Raw genomic sequence first — 14,435 nt, forward strand, 5'->3', positions numbered from 1 at the left:
TTTGTCTGGCAGGTACATTCATATAAATTAATTAAATAAATATTGATTCAACTTATAGACATTGACGGTTGTAACACATATTCAAGCACTGCAAGTCTCCTATGAGCTAATTATATTAGGTACGGTAACAGTTAGTATCAGTTGTAGACAATAATAGTAGTCAATAATAGTGTCCATTTGAAATAATCCATCACAAATACGTAAAATTTCATTTACTCAAACAACTGTCATTCTTATTATGCGTAAATTTAGCATGTTATTATTAATTAACTCCTTCCTGTTCCGTGTTTTAACAATATATATACTCACTCTCTCTCTGTGAATGTTCTAATATCTATCTATTAAATGTAACTGTTGTTAATATCACTTAAAATGGGCGAAGCCCAACTAAGAGCCGCCCGCAGGGCCTAGCAGAAAAAAACCCGCGGAGCGGGTTTTTAACTGCTAGTAAGGATTATTATGATTAAATATGTAATAATTATTCTGAAGAAAAATCGGTACTTCCTGTTTTTAAATTAAAATAATATTTCATTCATTGTTTTATTTCCAATATATTTTTGACCTCAATAAATTATTTTTTTTTTATTTTCAGACCTAAGAAACGGATTGGGCGTCAATTTTTGATAAATAATGTTCGAATGAAAACGATTAAACTGGAGTCTGCGTTCTGGGGCGCAAAATCAACACAACTACGTTACAACGGTATTCAGGCGATAAACAATAATAAACATAGTATCAATTGTATCAATTAAATGTCCATTCATAGCAAGGAAAAGTATGAAAACGAGACCTTGTTCCCTTGGAACAAAAAGGTTCTGTCTGCCTTTTGTATAAAGGTGAGTTATTGTGGTTAAAAGTTTCAATCTCCAATAACAAACTAACAATGGATATTTATAAATAAAATAGTATGAAGATCACAATTTTATGTTCTCTTCAATTATTTTCCCAACGTTAACTATCGACTTTGTAAATACGATATTTGTCATAATTTCATATTCTACCTATGAATTTGTATGTGCAATAACACAAAAACCATTAGGATTATTGACACAATATCAATTGACAGTAAAATAATATATACAAATTAAAATATTTGTAGAAAATTTGAGCATAATCGGTTAATTGTAAGGCCCAAATTCTTACATTGTATTGTTTACCAATAAAAAAATAAGTAATAATGCATTGGTCACCATGAAACAGGCAGTTGCCTAGTAAGGTGATTCAGTGTATACTTTGTAAATGTCAATAAAATAAGTAATAATGCATTGGTCACCATGAAACAGGCAGTTGCCTAGTAACGTGATTCAATGTATACTTTGTAAATGTCAATTAATAAGTAATAATGCATTGGTCACCATGAAACAGGCAGTTGCCTAGTAAGGTGATTCAGTGTATACTTTGTAAATGTCAATAAAATAAGTAATAATGCATTGGTCACCATGAAACACGCAGTTGCCTAGTAACGTGATTCAATATATACTTTGTAAATGTCAATAAAATAAGTAATAATGCATTGGTCACCATGAAACAGGCAGTTGCCTAGTAAGGTGATTCAGTGTATACTTTGTAAATGTCAATAAAATAAGTAATAATGCATTGGTCACCATGAAACAGGCAGTTGCCTAGTAACGTGATTCGATGTATACTTTGTAAATGTCAATAAAATAAGTAATAATGCATTGGTCACCATGAAACAGGCAGTTGCCTAGTAAGGTGATTCAGTGTATACTTTGCAAACATAATATTTAGATTTGGAGCGGTCAAAATAAACTTTAAGCTGCTCTCCTCAACAATCGGGATTTTTCAGATATGAAAATACAAAGGGGGGATCGATACTTTAATTGAATGTTCTTTATGCTGAAAAAAATTCTGTCAAATGTGGTATTTAACCAAACAACTAAGTAAAAAAAATAGACAATTTTTTTTTTGTTTAGTTAAGGAAAAAGAATAAATGAATTCAATTTATCAAAAACATCAAATGAATAATTTCTGAATTGTACAAGGTTTTCCAATAAGAGGTGTTATTTTGATATTCAATTGTAAAAGATCAATGGTTTCGTTGCTTGTGTGGCATGTGGCGCCATCTTATTAAAAGTAAACGTTGTCCAAAAATACCATCCAATTCCGGCCCTGAAAAATCATCAGATCATCTCTCGATAGCGCAATCCATTCACTGTCACTGTTGCTCCAGCCTCATTTTCGAAAAAGTAAGGTCCAATGACTCCGCTGGACCATAAACCGCACCAAATAGTCACACGTTGAGAACAGAGAGGCTTTTTGACAATAACTCTCGGGTTTTCCGAGCCCCAGATGTGACAATTTTGCTTGTTGACGAAGCCACCGAGGTGGAAATGGGCCTCATCACTCAAGATGATTTTCATTTTATTCACTCAAGTGGTTTTTAATAATTTCAATGCGTTGTTGAAGAATGTATCGGTCCATTTTTATTAATGGCGTAGTTTCTACTTGTCAAATGTTAAAAAATAACTAATTGACATCTACCGAAATCGCCGGCTATTCAAAATAACACATCTTATTGGAAAACCCTGTATTTGAACCATTTCCCGAAACGAGAGAAAAATAGAAATGTTGCTCGTTTGAATTGACGGCACGTTTCCCAACATTCTACATCTGCTGTCCAGTTTATCTCACAATACTCCCAAAAAGGTGGTGTCGTAGTTCCCCTGGTACCGTTACGTTGAAATACTTTTATTACATATTGTTTAAAAACCATTTTTACGCGTTTACGCGAAAGTAGGTAAACTTCATCTAAAAATATTATATTTCAAATCGAAAAGCTCCACCATGTGACACACGCCGATTGGTTTGTCCAAACTTATTTTATAATTCCATTATTCTACGCGCCGGACTAAAGCTGTGTAAAACTCAATGGAAAACGTTACATGTCACCTGTCAAAACACATGCGACAGCCTGCCGGGCCGATTTGAGCACAGGCGATGGCTTTTACACGAGAAAAACTGAACAGTTTTATCATAAACCCTATAGAGCAGCGTATAATGTAAGTGATTCGGTGAATGGCCCATTAACCGTGGCAATCAGTTCAAAAACGGCGAAAAAATAATTTCGAATAATTTTACTTTTAAATATTTTAAAACATTTTTTTTGGCAAAGCCTGGCATTATGGTAGGTAAATATAATTAAATTGCCAATCAATTTCGCATGAAAATAATGCATTTGATGAGTTTTATATTTCACCAATGAATGCATCGGAATAACCTTCAGATTCGCCGTTTTCGTCGAAAATGAAAAGTTGGTTGTAACATTTTATGGTTTTCTGATAATCTGATTATTCCAATTCCATAATTATGTGTCACATCTGTTTGGTATCTCATCGTTATTAATTGCCGCTGTTTTTGATAATAATAGATTTGATGTGCAATTATCTCTGGTTTCATACTAATGATTAATAAGAAGTTTTATCAGAAAATTTTAGTTAACGGATGCAACCCTAAAATTTCAATGTAAATACGCATATAAGATTGTACGTAATATAAACTTGAGTCTACCACAGAGGAGTATTAATTGTTGTGAAAATATTTAAAAATTAAGATTTTTTAATAAAAAAAGATTTGCGAGTGCTGTGCCTACAATTTGGTTTTACCTGTAAATATTATAAAAGATAATGATTATAATTTTTAAATGTTTTTTGTTTGATTGATATTAGAAATTTTGTGAGCGAGATAAATATAATAATCATTCGTGTTTATTATTACATTTTTTTAAATTGTTAATAAGTTTTTTTCTTTTATTTTCCTCTTTTCTTCTCCTATAAAAAAATTTATTGCTTTGATTACCAAAACCATGATTTTTTTTTACATAAGACTACTATTTTTTAAAATGCTTCAGGTTCTATGACATCATTTCGAATTGTGTAGAGAGGGAATTAAAATATTAATTTGATTTTAATGGGAAAATTTGATGATTATTTGGAAAACTAGAGTGGAGTTCAGACTCAGAAGAGATGAAATGTTGAAAGGAGGGGAGAAAAATTTAGATGAAACTCAAAAACTTAATATACATCCATATAATCACAAAATATGTTAAGACAAATAACTTTCAATTACTACACCTTTTTGTTTAGAGTCTCAAATATTAGTTACTATAGGTAATGTTAAAAGAAATCATATTAATAATTGTTTAATGTACATGTACCTACCATACTAAATATATATTATACACATACATTTTTTATAAAATGCATAATATTATATTTTAAATCCTCGCGATCAACTCTAGTGGGAGTCTAAATATTATGAAATAAGCTTGTGAAATTTACTTTTTCTCTTAATAAATATTATGCAAAAGCTCAAACCAACAACTGGAACGAAATTCCAATGAGGGTAGCCTTTACATTTGCGGTGCTTTTTAAGCTTTTATCGGAAAGGCCTTACGGCCTGTGCCTGCGGCAGGGTGATAAGAGTTCTTCAGAAATCTCCCTCTATTTATATTTGTAAATATACATTTTTAACAGGGCTCAGATTTTGGCTTGGTGCAAATACACAGAAAAGTTCCCCGATGTGAACATTTGAATATCTTGATTCAAAGTTGGCTTGCATAACCGCGGTTAAACATGAAAAAATGTGTGTTTAAAACGGTTAACGTTTTTTTGTACTTAAATTAATATTGTTGCTTTGTTTAAAGCCATTTCATACTTGTAATAGGAAAAGAAAGAACACAAAATTCTTCATTGCTTAGAGCTAAAGCTTCTGCCTCTCGGTCTATGGGTTCCTGATTCGTTACCGTTGAAGTCTGAATTTTTTTTTAATTATAAGTGACTGAGTGTAGCAAAGTCCTGTTTTAACACGACAATTTGGTATTTATTTTGTCTGAAAATTTTTTCATTTCGTTCCGGCTTAAGATGGTAGTCATTTTAATCTGTCGTGCGAGGCGGTAGCCGGTAGGCACGATCAAAAAATAATTTCTCTGCAATTATTCGGGATTAAATTATAATGTATATTTTGTTAACAATTTAAAAATGCATTTTTAAATTGTTTTTTTTTTTTTTTTTTTTTACAGTAATACCGCACAAGAGTCCCAACTGCTCCCGTCTGGAGCCAGTGAGACTATGGCATCCCCAATTGGGGTATGTTGTGAGGCTGAGGGTATTGGGGAGGGGAGGGAGATGGGGAAGAGGAAGGTGGGGAAGTACCTGGCTATTCAGATCTGGTCACCAAACACGGCTAAAGCCATTTCAAGCAACGTTTCAATTCTGAATGGTGGTCTTACACCAGGGCGATACTGAGAGTATCTTCCACTCTGGAACGTGCCGCAAATATACTATATATTATTTTAAATTAATTAATTGTGAAATAACACAAATTAATCAAATAAAATTTATTTGCGCACGCCGGGTTCGAACCCGCGACCTTCGGATCTGTAGTCAAAAGCGTATACCACTAGACCACGCCGGCCGTCTATTTTTAAATTGTTGCTGGAAAGATGTGACAATTTACAAAACAAAATTTTTAACATGTAAGTTATTACGAAAATTGAATCTGCAGGCGCACAGCAAAATTTTTCCATCGGCACATGAAGGGTTAACGCTTCTGTTAAGTTTTTTTCCCGTTGTGTAATCGTCGTGTTTTTTAATAGAGTAGATAGGTATTTGTATTTACTTATTATAGTAAGAGAAAATTTTAGTTTGGATTTAAAATAAAATCATTTTTTTTGTAAATTCGTAAATTAATATTATAATATAAACACAAATTTTGCCCGTTTGTCACATTTCTTTTAAAGCAATTTCTTTGTCTGAAATTGTAACGGCCACTTGGTTGCTTGATTTTTATGAACGTGGTTACATTAATTGTGATAACCTGAAAATATTTTATGGAGTTTAAGGTTGGCGTGTGGGCACAATTACTAAAAGTGAGTTTTTTTAAGAACTCCTCATTAAGAAAACCTGTAATTACCAAGCTGTTATATCGAAATTAGAGTGATGTGTTTGAGTTTATTTTTTTTAATGGTTTTATGTTTCGGGAAGCTTATGTATGATTTGTTAGTCATTTTAATACAAACTGTATTCGACCAAAAATTTTATTGATCTGAACTGATTTATCAAGCCCTGAATTTTCGACCATAAGTAATTTGAATAATTTCACCCGGCAAAGCTATAGGCAATAAAAAAGAGTTTTCAAATGCTGGGTAAAGAGGAAAATACTATTTATACAACACAAAATTTCATTTAAGAAGACACGACATGCTTATAATGTGGGTAAAGTACACTAACTTCGGAGGGTGATTCTACATGATTTTAGAAGTAGAAAAGAAAATTAACTTTTTTCGAAATTTCAACGTTTTAACATATTTTAGTATTGGAAAAAAAGGTTTATATTTCTAAAAAAGTTATACATCTTTTTTATTTCTTCCATCATATAGAATCACCTCCCTAAGTTTGTGCACTTTACCCTCGGACACCCTGTATATATAAATATTTAAATATAAAGCTTGGTTTGTTTTATATCATTCTGTAGTTTGGTCCGAGACTGATGAAATTTTACACACTTGACCTTCAAAATAAGAGGAAGGTCACGGCCTATATGATATTCCGATTAACTACCGTACCCCTTTTTCCACCCCTAAAAGCAGAATTATGACACTTTTTTAAATATTACACGCGTGACGTTTTAATGACTCGTAAATGTAAAGCCCGGGCATTTGTTTCTACTCTTAGTTGACTGTACTGCTCAGCGGGCTATAACTGTTCATGCACTGTACACCTTTTTTATACTGTGAATAAGTCTGTTAATTTAAGTTAAGAAAAAAATTAGTAAGAACAAAATATAGTATTGAAAAACTGTATAAAAGTGATTCTGTAATTTAACTCTCGTACCAATGTGGTAATGGTTATGCGGCGCCTCCAGCAATAGGCCAATATCTCACAGTGGTATTTCGTGTGGGAAATAAACTTTATTAAACCTAATGATGCTCGAACCTCCTCCACATTTTGCGGTCCTGCTGCTGACAGTCCTGTCTTGAACCATTATTCAAAAATTCTTTCCCCGCAGAGAAAACTGCTGGCAAAGTAAAAAAAAAAATTAACATAAATTTAAAGTGACGCGGAAAATTCGCAGACACGTTATTGTTGAAGTTTTTTTGTACTTGGCTATTTGAATGATGAAAGATCACCAGGAAATTTTAAAATGTAAATAACCTACCAAAAACTTCTTAAAAAATATTTTTTTTCGTTTTATCAAAATATCTGGATTTTTTAATGTTGCCACGTTTTTGAACCCATTTAATAATATTATGAATTATGTTAAACATGTGTGTTTATATTGTAGAAAGACTGCTTTAATTTGCATTACAAATATTTTTCCTTGACATTATTTTATACCACTGGTGTGTCACTGCTAGAGCAGTAGCTGCTAACCGTGACTGGCATAATTCATGTATATAGCGTCCTTACCCCGGGATTGACTACTCCCGACTGTCGTTACACCGCGAGTTCCGTGTGTAAAAAATATTCTTGCAATAAATGTATCGTTAGTAAATTCAAGAGTTTTAATCAACATATCCACAGCAACAGCTGAACACAGAATTACAGATTAGGAAGTTCTGTAAATCGCGAGGTTATATTCCAACCTCTCTGATGATAATAAACCCTTTCTACCAGCTGTTGTATCCAGTTGAAACAGTTAAGGAATGTACGGTTTTAAATTGTTTTTAAAATCAAATACCATAAAATAAAAATCAGCCTGCATAAGTTTGCGCTCGCAAAATCCAAAATGTGGCCGATATCGCTGAAATTTTCAATGAAATAGTAGTCGGGGACCCCCGAGGAATACTTGAAGTAATATCTTTGCACCAAAATGGGATACGGAGTCCAACAAAAGTTGAATAATTTAGTTTTTTACAATAAAATAACGCTATACATTCGTGAATGATGAAAAAAAGTCAGAGATGCCCGAGAAAGTCATAAACAATTGCATGGCCCACTAGTTATGAATAAAAATATCGATATTATACATTTCCAGCACAACGATCACAGTTAGAAAAATAGTTTGCTAAAGTAATCCATTGCAGGAACTATTAATGATGTTATTTATAGAATTTGTATTACTTTTGTTTAGGGATGTGCTCATCAACAAAAACCACTGGGAATATCGATCGATGATCTATCAAATATAGTAACATTTCACTTCTGTACTCATCGCTGTTTTGCATCCGCTTCCGTTATAAAATATGAGGGGATTTTTCTCCCTGCAATGTTTTTGTTAAACGGACGTTTTTGTTCCAAGTAATAAACTCCTAAAGAAAAAACGGTCCAATCTAATCATGCCTAACCTTACAGTCAGGGGCGGAATTATAAAAATAGGGGATGATTCAGGCAGAATGTTAGGATGGCTTCATCGTTTTTTTTTATAAACCAACCCTTATTAACTTATTGTGGAAAATTTGAAAACTTGGGAATGAGTGATAAATTTGAATTGTTTTAAGTAAGTAAGTCGTGTTCGTTAAAATGAGCAGAACATTTTGACACTGCGCCCACGTTCGTGTTTTGTAAAGGAGTGTGAAACATTGCAAAAATTAATAACAAGTTTCAATATAAATCAGACATTCATAAAAGACTACAGGCATTAACTGAAAGATTCTCTGATTGATTATCTTCTCAGCACTATAGTCCTGGGGGTTAAAATAATAATATGCAGGTTTACCTCAGCTTTTCTATTTTGCGAAGTTTTTTTAGAATTATTTACGTAGGTAGGTATCATAATTCCATAAAACGCAATAATAGCAAGTAACATTTTATTCTTCCATTCAAAAGCCCAATGTCTCTCTACACTTATAAAATATATCTCAAACAATTATACAATATCTCTCAAATATGTATATAATGTCTCTCCAACATTTTGCAATGATACCTACTAAGAATTTAGAATATAAGTCGATCGACATAGATGGCATCAGGAGCTCTATCCCTGGGCATTATAAACGCATGATGTCGATTCTCTCTCGGGGCGTGGAGTCAGATATCAGCTTCTAGTACCATCATTCAGAACGGGCAAGGGGTTCAGTAAAGACAAAGGAGTCAGGTTTCAACGTTATATTATAGCAAAGGGCAACGTTACAAAATAAAAAAGGATAATTACATGGAACACATTTTATACACATGGGGCATGGTAAGGATATTTTTTTTTATTTTTTTTTTTTTATTTGAAACATATAAACAAGGTTACAATTTTTTTAACAATATAAACACCAATATATCAATCACTCTCCTAATAAAGCAGCTGCTTGTGTTTAGGAGAGGACAACAAAAATATTTTTACATTTGTTTAAATTAAACAAAAAATATTAGTAATAAAACAAAAAATAACAATAAAAGTAATAAAAATATAGGTTAGTTAATAAATGATTCAAAGAATTTAAAAGGCAAAAACATATTTCTAAACAATAAGTAAAGTTATGAGGTGGTACAAGAGTATTTTAATTTAATTTTTTTTTATATTTTTCGTAGTTTTCTTCCGATCGTATATCAAGGGGTAATTTATTAAATAATTTTACACCCTTGAATATATAGTGATGTTGTGCTGTTGTGGTTCGTGCTAGTGGCACGGTTAGTCCTCCAACAGATATTATTCTTTTGCTAATATTCAATTGTGGTAAATTATTTTTACTAAAGAAATCTTTATGTATTTGTAGAAGTGCAATTTTGTCATAAATTTTTGTAAGTGGGGGAACCGGGAAATCTTGAAAAACATTTATAGTTGGGTAGTAATATGGCCTTTTTAAGATGATTTTTATTAGTATTTTTTTAATAGTTTCCAGTGGGAGTAGGGATGATTTATATGCACCCCCCCAAGCCACGATTCCATATTGTAGGACAGAGTGCGCCAGTGCATAATAAATATCTTTTAGTATTTTTAATGATACAATATTTCTTAGTCTAAAAATATATATAGATTAGTTTTCTCATTCTGTCTACTGTGGAATTTATAGATATGGACAGGTACAAAATATAATCCTTACTAGGTTCGATCTCTCTGAATTTAAGTTACTATATCGGCACTGAGTTTATAAAAGCACGTGTATAGGGGGAAAGAATTGTATAGTAATGTATAGCTTACATAGTTCTTCAATCGGTGGGCAAAATGAGGGCGGCCATTATTCACGTGCAGCGTGCATGTCAATCCAGGAGCAAACAGGTTAGTTTCATCGATAAGTTCGGCGATGAGTTTATACTATATTCACTTGTCAAAAGGTAATGATGTTAGGGTGATTATTCTTTTGTATCTGGATGCAGCTTCCGGAGCGCAAGACGCGACTTCAGAGCTGGTGACCGAAGGTGCTGCCGCCTGCGGCGATCGTAAGAACTAGCGTGTGGTATATTTGACAATTATAATTATTTATTTCGATTCAAACCGCTACGTAACAACTTATACAATGTCTCAAAAATATTTATACAATGTCTCTCAAACATTTATAGAATGTCTCTCAAAAACTTCTACAATGTCTCTCAAAAACTTCTACAATGTCTCTCAAACATTTATACCTACACTTCCTTAATTCACAGCATTTGAGTTCGGTTATGTAGTTTGGAGTCCTTTATGTTAGAATTACATAATCCGGATCGAATCAGTTTAAAAAGATTAACACGGGCATTATCCTATGGAACCGGTTTATCAATATTCCTCACCGACTGGAATATTTTTAATTCGAAATGAATGGTGTGACAAAAATGACATCAAATTTCTTTTCAAATCCATAAAAAAACTTGTTGAATTCCCTCTTGACAATCAATTTCCAATCAGCGTCTACTAAGAAACTCAAAAACTTTCCATATTCCTTTCCAAAGAACCAAGAAGTAACCTTCTCCCAACTCCCTGTGCAAATGTGTCGACTGTATAACATCGACTGCACCGATTTCATAAATATTTAGCGATAGCCCCCAGAACTTTACAAAATATCTTGAATCTCTTGACTTAACTGTATTTTGATTTTGTTTTTGTTGTTTTAAATACTTGTTTTATGTTTAAATATTATTTTTTGTTGCTTTGTATGATTTTTTTGGTAATAAACTTTTAATTTTTCTTTGTTTAGTTTATTGTTTTCTCTTCATATTATGTTTGTTTTGTTGCTTTCTCTTACAAAATTAAAAAATATATTGACTATTTGTATTTATTCGTTATTACTTTTGTATTATTTCAAACCACTTAAACCACTCTCTTTTGTGTAATTAATGTAAAAAAACAATACGTGGGTATTTACTTAATCTAATAAAAATGTAATACCATTGCAAATTTAATAAGCATATTATGATTAATTTGTTACACAATATTAAAAATATTTAAACGATGTTTTCGTGTGTATTTCTATTTTGTTAATATTGTTTCAAAAGGTTATGTTCATATTCAGCGTAATGCTTTTGATATTACAATATTTTGATTCTCATTATTATACTCCAGTGCACAATCGGGAGATGAGTAAAACGCGTGTCTGACATACGTACGAGGATAATTAAGTCTTGTTCTTAACAACTTAGCAGTCCAATCCAAATATACTTACTTCGGTTGTCTGCGCTGTGCGTTGGTCCTGCATCAAATCTGGTTCAATAAACTCAAATTTGTTTTTAAGTTATGTATTATTTTAAAAATTGGAACTTACTGTGTGAAGAATTTAGCCAATCGAAATATAAGCGATAAAAACGGTGCCTACCTATGATCTAGTAATTCAACATAAAATTCTTTTCATTTTCAAAATAGGAACTTATTGTCTAAAGAATTTAAATTAACAAGTCAAAATGAACGTTGTGTAGAACATAATGAAAACCAAAAAGTCCAGCATAAAACACATTTAATTTTTACGTTCACATTTTGTCACTGGTAATCTGACATATTTTCCAAATACACATTTTTAAAAATTTAATTTCCATCAATCATGAATGCCTTTGGAAGTTTTTTTCGTTCTCCACTATACCGGGTGATGCTGACAGTGATCAATCAATAGCTGGCGTAACAAAGTAAGGGACTACCGACTTTGTGAATTAAATTAAATTCTTAGACTTTTGATGAATTTTAAGAAATAATTCGTAGGTAGGTACCAACCTACCACATATTCATTTTCACAGAACTAATACAGAAAATATTTTTAAAATATTTATAATTATAGTTATGCCTACTGAAATTAAGTTAAAGAAATTCCTACAAAGCACCACAAAAATTGTTTTGCGGTCATTATACATAATTTTCACCAAATAACTATGGTATAAGCTGTGTAAAAATGTTATGCATACAAATGAATTATCAAATCAAATCAAAAATTATTTATTGTAAAATAAAAATTACAAAAGGTGTAGCTTATGGGTAGACCGATTAATTGTCCGATTAATGAGTAAGGTTAAGAAAGGGACGCTTAGATGGCTTGAGAATTTAGAGAAAATGAGCGAAGAATGGAGTTTTAAGGAGAATTTATAACGCAAATGTGAATGGTAGCAGAAGTCGGGGACATGAAGTGAATCAGATACTTGAGTCGAGCTATGTCAAGAGTTAGAATAATAGAAGAGTATGTATGAGACGATGCATGAATGTGAATGAGACAAGGAGTGTGTGTCAAGACCGAGTCCGTCCTCTCTGCCTACCCTGCTGGGAAACGGCGTGATGGTTAGTTTGTTAGTTATGAATGGCCTAAGAAAAAAAATCTTCCATTGCAAAAAGTTAAAATTCATGGTACTATTGTTCAGGTTTTACAGTACCCTGGAAATCAAAAACATGTAACAAATAAATATTATGATTTTTCGCCTACCAGGTACCTACCAATGAAATTAAAATAAAATAAAAAAAATGTACATGTTTTCACGACAAATAATATTTTAAAGAAATAGTGTAATAAAATTGATTACTAAGGCAATTTGGTTCTAACCTTACTCAAACAATGTTTAGTTTTAATCGTTATCCGTCGGTTACAATAATTTAGCATTGAAACGGGCAAAAACATTATTCCTCACACATCACTAACTTAGCACACGTATTAATTATTATGCAAGACATTCCCGGGACATAACCGATATGTAACATCATAATTCCCTTGTTAACCACCCCAATTCCCGTCCCAATCAAAATCTTAACCCTTCCAACGCGTGGCTCCACTTTCCGGAACCAGCTCCCCCCGTAGTTCCGCTCTCCCCCGACATTTCGACTTCCCCCCCCCCCTCTCTCCAGCTCTCAGCGGCGGCAGTAATTTCTCGGCCCCAAAGGTACGCGTGGGCGTCTGCACCGGGCGCTCTGTTGTGTTGGGCAGCGTTCCGTGAAAATTACAAAGCGACACTCCCAGAGGCCTGCGCCGAAATAATTATTGTACTACGGAATAGAAGTAGATCATATTTGTACTTTTGACTGCCGAAATAGTTAAAAAAAGCTAAGCTTGCTTTTATTATGAGTATTCTGTCGCATCCCCGTAAAAATGCCATAAATAAAATATAGGGTGTTGTTAGTTGTGTACGACTCTTGGCAAACCAAAAACTCAAACCAATATGTTTTCTAGAATGAATAATCTTAAGGCCATCTACTACGTGTAACATTTTGAAACGAGCCGCTAGCAATAACACTCCTAATGTAGATGGCGATAAAATTCTTGCCTGTTTAGATATAAGCAAATAAAAAATCGCCAAAAAGTGTCTTTTATTGTATTTTGATATCGGATGATCAGGCACAAATGTGAAGATTATTTTATAAATAAGATATTGTTCGAAAGAAGTAGATTTTGAATTTTAAAGCAGATATTTTCGGCCTAATACAATTGAGGCATGAAAAACATTTATTGCGATCAATTTTTCAAACCATCACACGTGATTTTGCATCACTTTAAGTTATTTTTATTTAAGATTTCTGCTCTGGACGACACTATGATTATTTTTAAAATTGTTATTCGCATTTCTGACAAAGAAATTCTTCATCTTTTTTCACTAATTTGTCATGCCGCTCGGAATCAAGAATTAGTTGCGCACAACAAAAAAACTAATTAATTGATTAAAAAACCGTTTTCTAAAGATTCGCTAGTGAATTCATACGGTGCTTCCTCTTTCGATCATTCTTATAAACCCACCGTGCAACATTAAAATAATAATTAATATTCTCAATCGGCGCACTGTTCCCTGCTCAGTGTTGACATCCGCAACAGGATAAACACTTGGAGCGAGAACTAATGCGGCGCAGTTGCCAGTGTATAATATTATTGCATCATGGAGTTATCTGTATCTACAACACACTGTCCCATTTCTCCCACTGTCTCTGCTACTGGTACTGCTACTGCCGGCAACTTTGGAAATTATAATATGCATGGCTAACAACAGACCCCTAAACAGGAGCGGGCAATTATGTTCAATATAAAAATTATCACATTAGGTTAGTATCCGTTGGTTGCTCATTTTACGGGTATTTGTGCTGCGCATGTCCGAATCAAAGAGTTTCTCAAATAT

This window comes from Hesperophylax consimilis, chromosome 16 (assembly GCF_061612785.1).
Source record: "Hesperophylax consimilis isolate HC1 chromosome 16, BYU_Hcon_1.0, whole genome shotgun sequence".
Lineage (NCBI taxonomy): Eukaryota > Metazoa > Arthropoda > Insecta > Trichoptera > Limnephilidae > Hesperophylax > Hesperophylax consimilis.